The sequence below is a fragment of the Apus apus genome, chromosome 2 (assembly GCF_020740795.1).
Source record: "Apus apus isolate bApuApu2 chromosome 2, bApuApu2.pri.cur, whole genome shotgun sequence".
Taxonomy (NCBI): domain Eukaryota; kingdom Metazoa; phylum Chordata; class Aves; order Apodiformes; family Apodidae; genus Apus; species Apus apus.
The window spans coordinates 17,725,389-17,739,144 of NC_067283.1; positions in this window are offsets into that span (position 1 = coordinate 17,725,389).

Genomic DNA, 13,756 nt, shown 5'->3' on the forward strand with positions numbered 1-13,756 from the left:
AAAACTTAGAGGCCTTCTTCAACCCTTTTAGTGTCTTCCTTCCTTCCTGGAAACAAACATATCTCAGGTATTTCTACTGCTCTTTCACCAATATAAGGAAACAATTAATGTATCTTTAAGAACATTTTTGGTGCCTCTTTTTCATCACATGGTTTACACCAGCTCCGTTGGGGAATTTCCTACAGGGAGGCATTTCTGCTGGGGGAAGCAGGCTCCAGCAAAAGCACGTTTCCTAAAAGAACAGTTCACACATTTGTATATGAATAACGAATTGCTCCTGAGTAGTTTGTTGGCTTCAGCCACTGTGGTACCTGGTGGGAGTGATGTGGGTGTGGGTGCCCCATGGCAGCCCTCGCCCTGCCAAGCAGCTAGCCCTAGAGTGTGCCAGGACTACAAGTCCCAGGAGACAAAGGGCTGACACCACATGCACTTGGGTCAATTAAACAAATAAAGACATTTTAATTCAGAATTTTTATTTCAGTAGCAAAAAATGATATGCAGGTTAATCAACATATACCTTGAGAAAATCTGTTAAAAACTTGTTCTTGTGGGAAAACTGTTCCAAATTTTTCTCCCTTCTAAAGAGATTGGATATCTCACCTGTGGCATTTTCCAAGCATTAGTCCTTCAGGGAATATTATTTCTTTTGGTGAAGAAAGGCAGTGACCTCCATGAAGAACTACTACCTGCATGCAGGACTGAAGCCCCCAAGTACCCTGTGACATCTCAAAGCAGAGGAGGGAACCTGGTGGCTCTGGCTGGTCCAAGCATCTCCTGAAGGTACAAATTTCTCTTGCAGGAAGGGACTCTGCAGAAAATATACTCCAGTCCCTCTTCACATACCTGTGCCTTCTTGCTTCCTCCTCTGAGCTGTGGGAGAGCAAATTAGGCCAATCCCCTGTCTCCACCTCATGGTCACACAGTGATGGAGAGTTCCCAGAATAAATACCAACCTTTGCATAGCCATGAATTCCTAAAACTATCTGTATGTGGGCTTCACTGGTTAATAAACCAGACTCACAAAACGAGAACACATTTTTCAAATCTGTCCTCAGAAAGGAATAGAAAGTAATGCACTATTAATTGCAGGTTATAATAATTTAGATACTTAGGGATAATGAACAAAACAAACTGTACTGCAAATGCTATTCAGTAAACCACAGACATTGAAGTAAATGAAGCAAATCAGAGCTGTTCATAAATTTAGAGCTGAAAAAATTAAAAAGTAGGACACTGTCACAGAGCAACTACTTCTTTGCAAGCATATGGTTGAGAAAAAATATTTTTTATTCACAGCAGAGGCCAGTTCTCACTGTGCCGGTGTTAAATAATAGTCTTTCTTTGGTGATCCCACCGAGAAAGCAGAATCGATCTGTTGAGAACATTTTGCTTTGCAGTGAAGCAGATTTGGAGTATGACTTTGAGGGCAGACTGAAGGAAAGTGAGTATTCCCCATGACTTTTCTGTGGAAACACAACTTTTGAGATAACTGAATGTACTCATCCTAAGCCCACATCTTTCCCTCAAAACGTGACCAAAATGCACATCGTTTCATGCCCTTTGCTCAAAAAACAAAACCTTGCAGTCTAAATCAGTATTCTCTTCTGATCGTCTGAAACCTCACTGACCCTCTGGATCCGTTTGACTCCTGGTGGGGACTGAAACCTGCACCACTCAGCCCCTGGGCTTCCCTGTCACCTCCCCTGCTACCCCCTGCATTGTGTGTTTAATTTTCTCCTTTTCTCCTCTCACTCAGTGGCCAGTGTTCCCAGGGTTCTGCCAGGGCTAGCTCTGCTGCCCAGACCTGTCCATTTGCATTTTACGTAGTATTAATATATATATATATATAATTTTGCTAATTTCCTATAAAGTGCAGTTTTTTTCAAGCTAATATGGAAAAAGGATGTAATAGATGTGAGGGCAACAGGAGACACTGTTGAAGACACAGCACTGAATCCCTGGTTAGAATTTCAAGTATCTCTTTGACTGCTATCAAGCACTGGGTGGAGTTTTTTCTAGGACTCCAGGACCTTTTCCTCACTTATTCAGGGGCCGTCTTACATTTGCAACTTGTGTTTTGTCTCCTGCTAATCTTTCATCCCTGCTGCATGGGTAGCACATGGCTACCTGCACTACCTGAGAGGATTATGTGGGCCTCTGTGAGGTCTGGCATCTTGCTGCTGTCAGGACTGTCACACGCATTCCTCTTTGGCAAGATCAGTTATTTTTTGAAAATTAAATCCTTCATTTTTCAAACCCACGTTTGTCCTTGGTGACTTGTAGGCTAAACACCCTCTGGGAGTAAGATGATAATATGTCACTGAAATCATGAGGAGCTGGTGTGTTCCAGGTGTGACATCCCACGTGTCTCTGCTTTACTTTTCACTCCATTATCCTGTGTGTTTTACCGAAGGCCAGCTTTTGCTGTTATAACAAGACCCCCAGAGCCATCCATGATGCATCAAACAGATGCTTTTCTTGTTCTTGCTACATCCACCCTTGTTTGTGAAGACAATTTAATAGGGGTGGGAAATATGGTGCTCATTAGTCCATACCTAAGACGGACATGGTTAAATCACCCTTTCCTCCCACTGCCTACAACCAACTTGATTTTATGACTGTTTGCAAACATGTTATCACGGATGTCAAACTTTTTTGCTAGCATTCTTTACTTGCAGGGAATCAAAAAGCACTGGGACATGAGGTGCTGTTTTATTCTGTGTGATGAGCTCACTCAAGCCTCATGAGCCTCGCACCAAAGCAGGACCTGGGAAGTCAAGGGAGTTGTTCATAAAAGCAAAAGGAGCAGCTGGCAGTACCTGCAGCAACACATGCTGCTGTTAATAAGAATCTTTAGGGTCCCACTTTAATTTCCTCCCTGTTCTTTATCCTTTGGTCTTCAGTGCTTACAAACCCAGGAGGATGCAGTGGCAATTTGCTCTTCCCCTCCCATGCCTGCTGGGAGGAGGCTGCCACACAGGTGTGATGCAGTGTGTGGCCACACTGTGCTCTGCACCTGGACTGTGTGCTCGGGCCTTGGTGCTTGTGCCTGTCAGCTGCAGTCAGGGATAAGTGCAGTGCATTTCCATGGCACACTCATCTCCCAAAACTGTGTAAAATGCCTTGCTGGAAATGCAGCCAGTTCCTTTTATTCTGGTTACCAAAATGCTATCTGGAAATGGACAATATAGTAAGGAGGAAAAGCAAAAATACTGCACAGCATCTTTATATATTCACTCACTTACCTCGCACCTCTCTTTTATTAGTATTTTGTAGCCACCATAACAATAAAGGCATTTTTTCCTTCCACAGCCATGCACATCTTTTACTTTACGTTGCAATGGGCTTAGAAACCACTTGGGGGAACTTTTTGCATTGTAGTTCATTATGAGTTAAGAAATTGTGTTGTCTCAAATACCTACTGATCTGACTCAGCTCCTTTTATGCGCATTGAAAATGGTAGAAATCCAGCTGATTTCACCAAGAAATGCCAAATGCTTAGAACATTTGCAAATAAAGCACTCTTTAGATTCTCTACTCTGATCATCTACTTCAGGAAAGCTTGGATTTGAGTGGGTTCCTAATTAAGCATCCAAATGGCACTGAAAGAACTTTATTTATTTATTTATTTAAGTCTTGAACTGTATCCTGACCTACAGAAATGGGGAAATTTTGTTTAGATGCTAAGCAGCATTCTGTAGTGCTGTAAGGCAACAACCGGGAAGAGCGAGATGGATGTCGTGCTAGAAGGGGTTCAGCACAGAGCAGTGAAACTCCTGTGGGGCTTTTCGCCTTAAAACTTCTTCATGGAAAACATTGTTTAGGCCCTGATAAGCAGCCGCGAGCAGAGCGGCAGCGCTTCCCAGGGGCAGGCAGGCGCGGCAGGGAGGCGGCGGCAGCAGCAGGTGGAGCTCTGCCCCTCTCCGCCCGCGGGCTCTGCGGCCGCACGTCCCCCGCGGGCGGCGCCGCGGATTTTACGAGGCAGGTTTTAAGGCGTGTCCTTTGAAGGCGGTTCTGAATGCTCATCAGCAGCGTCCTGCTGTGCCCGGGCCCGGCAGAGGGAGGGTTTGCAGGGAGGCTCCTTTGGGAAGGGGGCTGGGAAGGCTCACGGGTGGGAGGCATGGGGTTTGCAGGTGGGTCTCGCTTTCCCTGCAGGAGCAGTAGATTTCGTTAGACACTTCTATTATCTGCAGTGGATGTTGTCAGTGGGCTGATCCAGCTGTCCTGTCCCCCTGTGGGCACACGGCAGCCCCAGGCACGGGGGAGCTACCAGCACGGGTGGTTTGCTGGGGTCTGTGAGACACAGCACCACTTCCAGACAGCTCCAAGAGAGGGGATGAAGCCCTAGGGAAGGTCCTGGCCCCTGTCACTGCGACTCTGCCAACTGCTCCAAGTTTCACTGCTGAACCCATTTCCAGCCCGGCTGCCAGGCACTGCCCTGATGCCTTTTGCCCGTTTATCAGTTTTTCCCGTTGGATGCCCTCCCCTGTCCCTCCCACCCTGCGTGTGCAGCCTTGTCTGGCCAGGCTGCCCAGAGCACTTCAGATACCAGGATTAGAAAATTTCTCATGCTGTGATTTTTCACTGAACACCAACACAGTGATCCAGTATCCTTCTAAGGATGGCAGAAATTAATAATTACCCAGTATGGGACCCAGTCACATCCCATAATGCCTCCAACTGCATCTAACTCTAGGAGAAGCTCTACTTAAAACAAATGGACAATTAAGGCCCTAATGTATACCCTTGAACAAATATCTAAATCCCTTTACCTTCAGCATATTAGGGAAACATCCATGTATGTTCCAGTTAAATCAATGGAGCTAAGGTCCATGGCTGAGGTTCAGCAGGTGACTGGCTGCTGGCCAGGGCTGTTTGGTCTGGCCTGGTAGGAAAAAGGGTTTCTGGAGCAATGCACCTGATAGTTGCTGAAAATGCTATCCACTAAGCTGAGAATGCAGATACTCCCAGGACAAGATGTGACAAACATGAGATGTGTGAGGATTCGACTTTTGAGATCACAGAGAACACACAGAGCACCTGGTAGTCCACAGTAGGTGCATAGATAGTTATTTTTACGATTGTTTTTCAGTAATAAATATGACTGTTGTCTTTGGCAGGTGATTGGATAAACCTCAGAGACTCAAAGCACAGCTGGCCTTATGCAGCTGCCCTTGGTGGAAGGTCATCATTGGGATTTTCAGGAATTTGCACTATAGAGGCTTGGCTTTGACTAGACCTTCAGGGGAATTTTCCTCAGGAAAAACAGCAGATTGGCATTTGGTATCTCCCTTGTATTACTTTACACAGTTAATAGGAATCAAATGGCATTACCAAGTGAGAGCTCAGAGGCCCAGTGCTGCCTGACCAGCTCTTGCCAGGGCTCTGATCTGCCCAGCACTGATACACTGGGAGAACTGGCAAGAAACCCCTCTGCTTCTGCTGGGGACATCTTGGGAGCCTGAGGATTCGTATCATCCTTTAAAATATTTGAGTCATGGCAAACATTATATCTATTATGACGAACTTTTGAATAGAGATTGAAATGATAATTTTTCTTCTTATTTTAGGAGTACACATTTTTCTTTGCCTCCTAGTCTAGAGGCTCAGGGTTGCCTGGTTACTCTGACTCAGAAGCTCTGTGAGGTGTCTCTTGATGAAGGAGCAGATACAATTTGGCAATTAGAGAAGCTCTATTTGTCATCTAAATGTAGAAATCCTTAGGAAAAAATAACCATTTGAAGAGCAGTTGTACAGAAACAGCAGTGAGAAAACTCTCAGAATGTGCATTGGTACAGAACGTTGCTGTTTGGCTTATTGTAGAAGCATGAAGGTCATTAATAATATATGCAATAATTAGGAATATTTATTTTCAGTGTTCGATTAATAGAATCCTCTTCATAGAGTATATGAATTGCAAATGTGACCAGAAAAGCATTTTTGTTGAAGAATTTCCCCAGGGACTAGAGCTATAAAAAGACTCCATTCAGATGGCAATCTATTCATCTTGGGCTGGAGTTAAAGAACATGATGAGGTGAGGGTCACAGTGCAGCCAGCACATCAAGCTAAGAAGTGTCTTGCCTCCTTAAGTGTGCCTGTGTGCACATATATGTTTATATATGTATTATATATATGTGTGTAAATGTGTGCAGATGTTCTTACAACAATACATTTGGGAAATCTGTGATTGTAGAAACAGTTTTGTTTCATGACGGGTTTCTTTTGGAACTGGAGCCACATTGTTTTAACACTAGATGTCCCTGCATTGTTCACATTTTGAAGAATGGCAGCAAACACTTTATGAACAAGGAGGGGCTTCTAATAGTCAGGATGGTGGAGAATATTTGTGGAAAAGAGAGATTTGTGGACTGACAATTCTTGCTTGGAGGACCAGGAAGCAGAAAGGCTCAGCCAGTGCAAACTCTAAAAGGTCAGAATTTAATTTAATAAACTTAACCTTCAAGAAAATAAGCCTTTTACTTGTAGGACATCCTCTTAGGCTGGCTTCATTCAACTATCAATAACCACAGAACAAACAGAATTACAGTTTTGTAAATCTTGCCATGTTTTTAATCAAGTGTAGCCAACTCATTTTTAGTCTAAGGTTAAATTTTGGCTACCTACTGCTGTATCTAGTAGGGGTGAAGTAAATCCATGGCATTATGATGGTTCCTTTATACCCTTGTGTTAGGCCCCTACAGTAACCTACATCACCAGGACGTGAATCATGATCTGTAACTTCTGCACCAGATGAACTCTCACAGACTCACTTTGGCCGCTGCTCAGTTGCAATGGGCTATTGGCTTAAAAACCTCCATGCTGTTGGGACTTCTTAATTCTCATGGTCTGCCTTTTTCAGCTCTTAAAATGCAGTAGTTGTACAAGAGAAACAGAAAGCAATAGGCAGTTGTCCTCATTACTAAAAAAGATGGGATAAATCAGGAAAAGCATACATCACCCAGGATTATTGTCAGTAGTGTACCACTGGCTGTAACAATCATTTTAAATGTGAAATGGTGAAATGTTAGGTAGTTGTAATATCGTGAGGTTTTTGCAAAAGAAAAATTGTGCCTCGCTAATGTCTTACCTAATTTTGTTGGGTTTTTTTCCCCTAGATTCAACTGCAGTTAATGAAGCAAACAATGAGAATAAGTAAGTTTTCAGTGCGGCACAAGGCGAGCCTACAGTATTCCCCAGAGGAATGATATGTAATCTGATTACTGATTACTGTGGGCAAAGTCCAGTAAAATATAAGCATTTTCAGCTAACACCACTCTTTCTCCCATCCCCTGCCCCCAAATTTGCATTAAAATATGAGAAACTAAGAAGAGTTCAGGAAGACTCACTACAGCAAAGCGGGGTGAGCAGTGAGGTGGAAGGGGCATGCAGAGTGGTGCTGCCAGGAATAATTTGAGATACTGGTCTAAGTTAGTACTGCCATTGGTAATACCTCTGCAGTTCAGATGCCTGAGGTGGATGGTCAGTGTTAGCTCCTCTCCTACAGGCTCCTCAGTGCTCCTCAGATCTCCACAACCTTCCAGGACCAGCAGGACCCCAACCTTGGCAATGTTGGGTCAAACAACCACCCATGCCCTCCCCATTACTCAGCATGCAACAGCAGTGGAGAAAGGAGCAGGGACAGTCAGATTAAGAAGAAATGGTGTAAGAAATTACACTGAGAGTTTGTTGTTGCAGACAATAAATCAGCCATCTGTCTGTGACCAGAAAAAGGATTTAAAATCTGGTCACCACAACAAAACAGGATTCAACAACGGGAGAGTGAACATCAGTGATACAGTTATTCTACATGAGTGGGCTACCTCCCAATAGGTTTCTTAGTCTGCAATGACCTATTAATATTTGCATCCTGCTTTGAGGATCCTCCACTTGCTTCTTTACTGAGCCAGTCTACTGGGTCAGAGGTATATGAGTGCCAGAGATACATGGCAGCCAGTACAACAGTACTTATGCTTCTATGTTAAGATTCACTCACGTTTAACATTATTCCAACCACTGTTACAGTTTTGACCAAAATATATGTTATTTTCTATTTTCTGAAGACAATATCCATGTTAACTCTTGGGGAAACATAAAATAGAAGTAACTTCACTAGTCTGTTTTGTATGTTTTCACTCATGTATGCACTGTTCTTTGTCTATACAGATAGTTTCTTTAGGAGGACTTAAAGATAAAATTGCAAATCAAAGATACTATTTTTTTTTTTCCTGTCTATAAACCCTTTTTAGTTATTAAGAATTATATTGCCCTTTAGTAAGAAATAATGTCTCTCACGTATTTTGCCAGTCATATTTTGGCTTAACACAAGTTGCCACAGTAAAGAGATACCTTGCATTTCCAGGTTGTGTTTCTGCAATAATTGCCTTGAATGGGATATTCATAGGATTTCTGTGCTCTCTATTATGGGGCAAGGGGGAAGGGCACAAGAACACTGAAGTGGAAAGCCCAAGGATAAGAAGGATCTGCTTTTATCAAACTTCTCACAGCATCAAACACTTCTTTGTAACGCTGCAAGCACCCTGCTACTCCAGGAAGATTCATTTAACAAAACCATCTTCTGAAATATAAACAAGACAGAGACAGAAAAAGCTTTCAGGTCCAAAACTGAATGTAATACATTTACAGAGAAAAAAAAAACAAACCACTATGTCAAGGAGACTGACTTCTCAAGCCCCAAGGGAGTGACACTCCTAACAGACTTAGGTAAACACAGTTGCCTGAACTGCAGCCCTTGGAAGGATCAGACTGGGGGCAGGCTGCAGAACTAGAGCCTGCATTTTTAATGTATTTTTAGTACAAGGAAAAGGATTTTAACAGTGCTCTTTCCTACCTAATGAATGATCAAAGTTTTCCACATATTTGGATAGAAACATGCTGGGCTCATTTTTTTTTTTCCCTAGTCTATGTCTACATGATGCATTTACAGCCTCCCAGTGGAGTAACATTACTTGAAGCTCAAAGAAAAAAATAAATAAATTAGTAAAAGGCAGTTTTATGAAATATATATCTACAAATACAGCTGTGAGCTTCTACTTTTGTACACAGAGCTCCTTTTTTACTGGCTAACCCACAGCCTGGTACACTTCTGTGAACCTAGTATTCCTACTGTGAACTAGTTTACCCCTTTTTAGTCACTTCATTACATATCTGGTGAATAATAATAATATTCTTAGCAAATGAGAAAAATTACAAACATCAGTGATGATGGAGAAATTATCAAGAAGGAAAAGGAAGTTTCTAATGAGGAAATGGAGCCTTCCACAGAGAATTCTGCGTAAAATACCATTTTTTACTAAATTATATGGCCACTTGTGTTGGAGATTATGTTGTTTTGCACCCAATTTAAACAGTGTTCAAGGAATACTTAAATCAGATACAGACTTTGAAATGCTTACTGTTTTTTTTTTTTTCCTGAAGCAATGTTTTAAAAAGAGTATTTTAGAGATTCTGGAAGCTTGACAGCCAATGCCAGCAATGCCCTGGCTGTGTGGGAAAAGGCTGGGACAGTGCAGTTTCCTGTCATTAGGTGGTCTAGACACTCACCCAGGTATGTCCACCTCTGCATGAAGAAGAAATTGAGATGGCTGTCTGGGTCCTTACTCCCCAGAGACCAGTGCTGCTGGAAAAGGTGGAGGAGACAATGAAAATTAACTCACCTACCTAGTGAAGGGCTCATGAAACCTGGAGTGGGGCTGGTAGGGGTTTGTAAGACTTCTGAAATGAAGAGTGTAACAAAGTCCAGACTGGGTTTCCCAGGCTCCTCTGAAGGGCTAAGTGCACATTGCAGTGGATTTTCTTGCGCCTGAAGCTGTGACTGCAGGGTGACACTACTCACAAAGGACCCCTGGGGACCCCTGAATCCATTCCTGACAAAAAGTAGGCTGCATGGATGTGTTGCTGCATGTAGGAGTTAGCCGCTCCTCTGCCACGGAAGTATCCTCCTCAGAGTTATTTTTGCATAGCTGCTCTTTCTCTCAGTGTGTGCAATGCCTCAAGCTTTAATTGCCTTCTGATGTCTGAGCCCTTAGGATTCAAGCTTTTATGATCATCTTTGTTTTACAAATTCATATAAATAAAAGTTGATTTTTTCCAGCTAACGAAATCTCTGCGTTTAAGTAAGGAAACTAAAGACACACATTTCTATCAAATAATTATTTATTTTCCTGCTTTATTATCGAAGGGTGTAGGAGGATGGGAAGAGGGAAGAAATACTTTTCTCTTTGCACAGAGGTGCAAACCATGAGTGAAGCCACTCCTACAGCTCCCTTCCAAGCAAACAATATTTCTTAGATGCACCTTAAGATCACTATTTCTTCTTATTGTTGGCTTCCTCAGCATTAACTTTAAGAGAAGTAATGCTGCTCAGTTATCTGGCGAAGTGGGAGACAGCAGCAATAGCTACAGGAAGCTTTTTAAAGCCTTTCTGAAAGCAACATATCAAAGGGCAAAAACTAAGCTACAAAAGGTGTTTATTGTGCCAGGACAACAGCACAGATACCCTCAGTGGAGTTGGTGAAGATTTTTTTTTTTTCATGAAGCCTTTTTATTGCTGTCAGAAAATGCCAGCCCATTGAAACTTCTCATGGCAATGTACTGATGTACCTTTCCTCAGTAAGAGCTTCTTGAATTCACAACACACACCTGGTAAAACAAAGAGAAGATAATTCTCCATGATGCACCAACATTGCCATGATCTCCAAGCTACAGTCATTCTTGTTAGATTTTTTAATTAAGCTTTCAAATAACATAAGCAAACAATGACACTCTCCACAGAATAGTGTTTTTTATTTTTCCAGTGCTCTTTAGTCCTCCCCTAATGGCAAGACACTGTGTGTCAGATCACAGAATGTGTCTCAAAGAAGCTCAGTCAGGAGGAAGCATGTTGAATTGCTGTTGTTCGAAGGGCATAGCTAGGGTTTCCAAGGTATTTTAGCTATGTAATTTTTTACTTTCAAAAATCCTCATATTTCTTTTAGATTTAAAATTGAGGCTGAATTCATAAGTTGCTACAGGTTTTCTTGTAACAAACATTTTAGTTTTATTCAGGCTGCTGCCACACATGATGAACCTGAACCATAAGATCTTAAGAACATAGTATATTGCCAGCATCAATCAAGACTAAAGCTGCAATAGCACAATCATCTATAACACACATGTACAGAAGATAGAAGCATTTTGTACATTGAGAACTGCTGAATGGGAATGTTAACACCATCTGACCATTCCTCTAGTCTGTGAAAAACACTGCCAGATAGTAAACCCCAATAAAGTGAGACAGAAGAAGACTTGGATTTGCATCTCATGTCAGGGCAGGTTGGAGTAGATTGATTTCTTTTTACATAACAGGATTTCTGGAACAAGGCTGCTGTTTCAGAGCTTCTTGATGTTTCACAGTATCTTGTCTAAAGGTCTGCCTGCAAAAAGCAGCATTTCACTCCATAGTGACTCACTTTAGTAGATACAACACAGAAAATCTCCCCAACGGCACTTCATTCTGAGTCACATTTCTCCAAAGTAGCATCTATTCGATGTACATGGACTGATTGTCACTGTACCTGGTCAACTGCAATCTGGAGCACTGCAGAAACATTACTGAGGGAAAGGCACAGCCTAATGGATTTGCAGCTACAATGGTCATGGGATACATCTGCATAACAATAAAGTTAGCACACAGTACTAGCCTCTGCTTGTAGAGCTTTTCTTTGTATTTTTTTAAAGAACTGCTTTAAAATGTCACGGTCTTTAGTCAGCACCTAGGAGATAATCAGGGATAGCTGGATATAGTTGTGCGTGTTTGCCTATGTGTGTAATTAAATGCATTATTGTACATATATTTATACACACGTGTCTATATGTGTATATGCCTCCCCCTCGTATACATATGTACATGTATATCATAGAAAGGTTAGGGTTTGAAAGGACCTTAAAGATCATCTAGATCAAACCCCCCTGCTCTGGCAGGGACACCTACCACTAGATCAGGTTGCTCAGAGCCCCATCCAACCTGGCCTTGAACACTGCCAGGGATGGGGCTTCATGACCTCCCTGGGCAACCTGTTCCAGTGTCTTACCACCCTCATAGTAACAAATTTCCTCCTAATGTCTAATTTAAATCTCCTCACTTCAAGTTTTAAAACATTGCCGCTTGTCCTCTCACTATATACCTATGCAAAAAGTCCTGCCCCAGATTTTTTGTAGGCCCCCTTCAGGTACTGGAAGGCTTCTATAAGTTCACCTCGGAGCCTCCACTTCTCCAGGTTGAACAGCCCCAACCAACTTAGCCTGTCTTCATACGAGAGGTGCTCCAGCCCTCTGATCATTTTTGTCGCCCTCTGCTGGACTCACTCAAGGAGCTTTACGTCTTTCTGATGTTGGGGGCTTCAGAACTGGACACAATATACATACACATACAGACACATACATGACTATTGTCCTAAATAAATCACTTTGGTTAGCTGTTCATGAAAGCCTGGCACTAGAGAGAGCTGGAAGACTCGCAGGAGAGTCACAGGGCTGTGTGGCCACAGAGCACTGGTGCTGGCAGAAGGCTCTGGCTGCAGGTGGGGCAAAAGAGCAGGTTGTGGTGCAGAGCCCAGAGCATGAGCAGGCAGGTAGTGCAGGAACTGTAGGCACAGAGGCAGAGATAAGAACAGACTTCACTTGCCTCCTGACAGCAAACTAATTGAATTGGTGCAAACTTGAGCCTCCCCCAAACTTCTCTGAAGTGTTTCAAGCTTATTCAAGATAAGAAAATTAAAATGGATAATTATAATCACAGTAAATTAGGGAAGGAAATGAAAGTATACCCAGAGAAGTTAAATGAAAGCGTAACAATTATAGTTATTTGGAAACCTGACATACACAGGATTTGTTACTCATGATTAAGTAGTAACCCTGCTTAACAGTATTCTGTGCAGGAAACATGGCTTTCTCAGTAAAGACAACCGTAGTGGCTGATACGTGGCTCTTTCCCAATTTATACTTTAGCCATATACAAAGTCATCATTGATGTCAGAATTTGACCTTGAACCTTAACTTGCTTCATGTTTAAGAGTATAGAATCAAGTAATCATTTGAGTTGGAATAGACACTTAAGATAATTGAGTTCAACCATAAACCTAACACTGCCAAGGCCATTGCTAAACTATGGCTCTAAGGAGATCTACACGTGTTTTAAATACCTCCAGGGATGGTGACTCAATAATTTCCCTGGGCAGCCTGTTCCAGTGCATTACCAGGTATTTGGGGTGTGTTTAACTTTATCTCTTTGATGTGGAGTTTAACAGGAGACTAATCGTGCCCCAGACTCCATCGATTCGATCTCTGTAAAGGGGACCTAAGGAGATGCGTAGAGAGCGGAAAGTCGCCTCTTACTCAGATGGATACTATTTTGAGTAGTCTTTGCAAAGAAAGTTGCTGATACTTCCAACATTTCCTCAGTTCCCTCCCTCATTCTTCCCACATAATTTTCATGGTGGAGTTCTCTGTCTTGCTGCTTTTTTTCCCCAAACCCTGTGGCACAGGAGAATCATGGCTCCTCTCAGTTCCCAGTATGGAATTTGGCTGGGATGTGGTGTGAAGGACAGTCATCTTGATGAACCATAATGATCCGTACAGCAGGTTTAACAAAAGGCTTTGGTGCTCAAAGGGACTATTTCACCTGCCTGTACCTGTGCTAGCTCTCCAAAGGAGATGAGAGGAGCCTGGGCTGTTGCAGCTGAGGACTGTGGTGAAAGA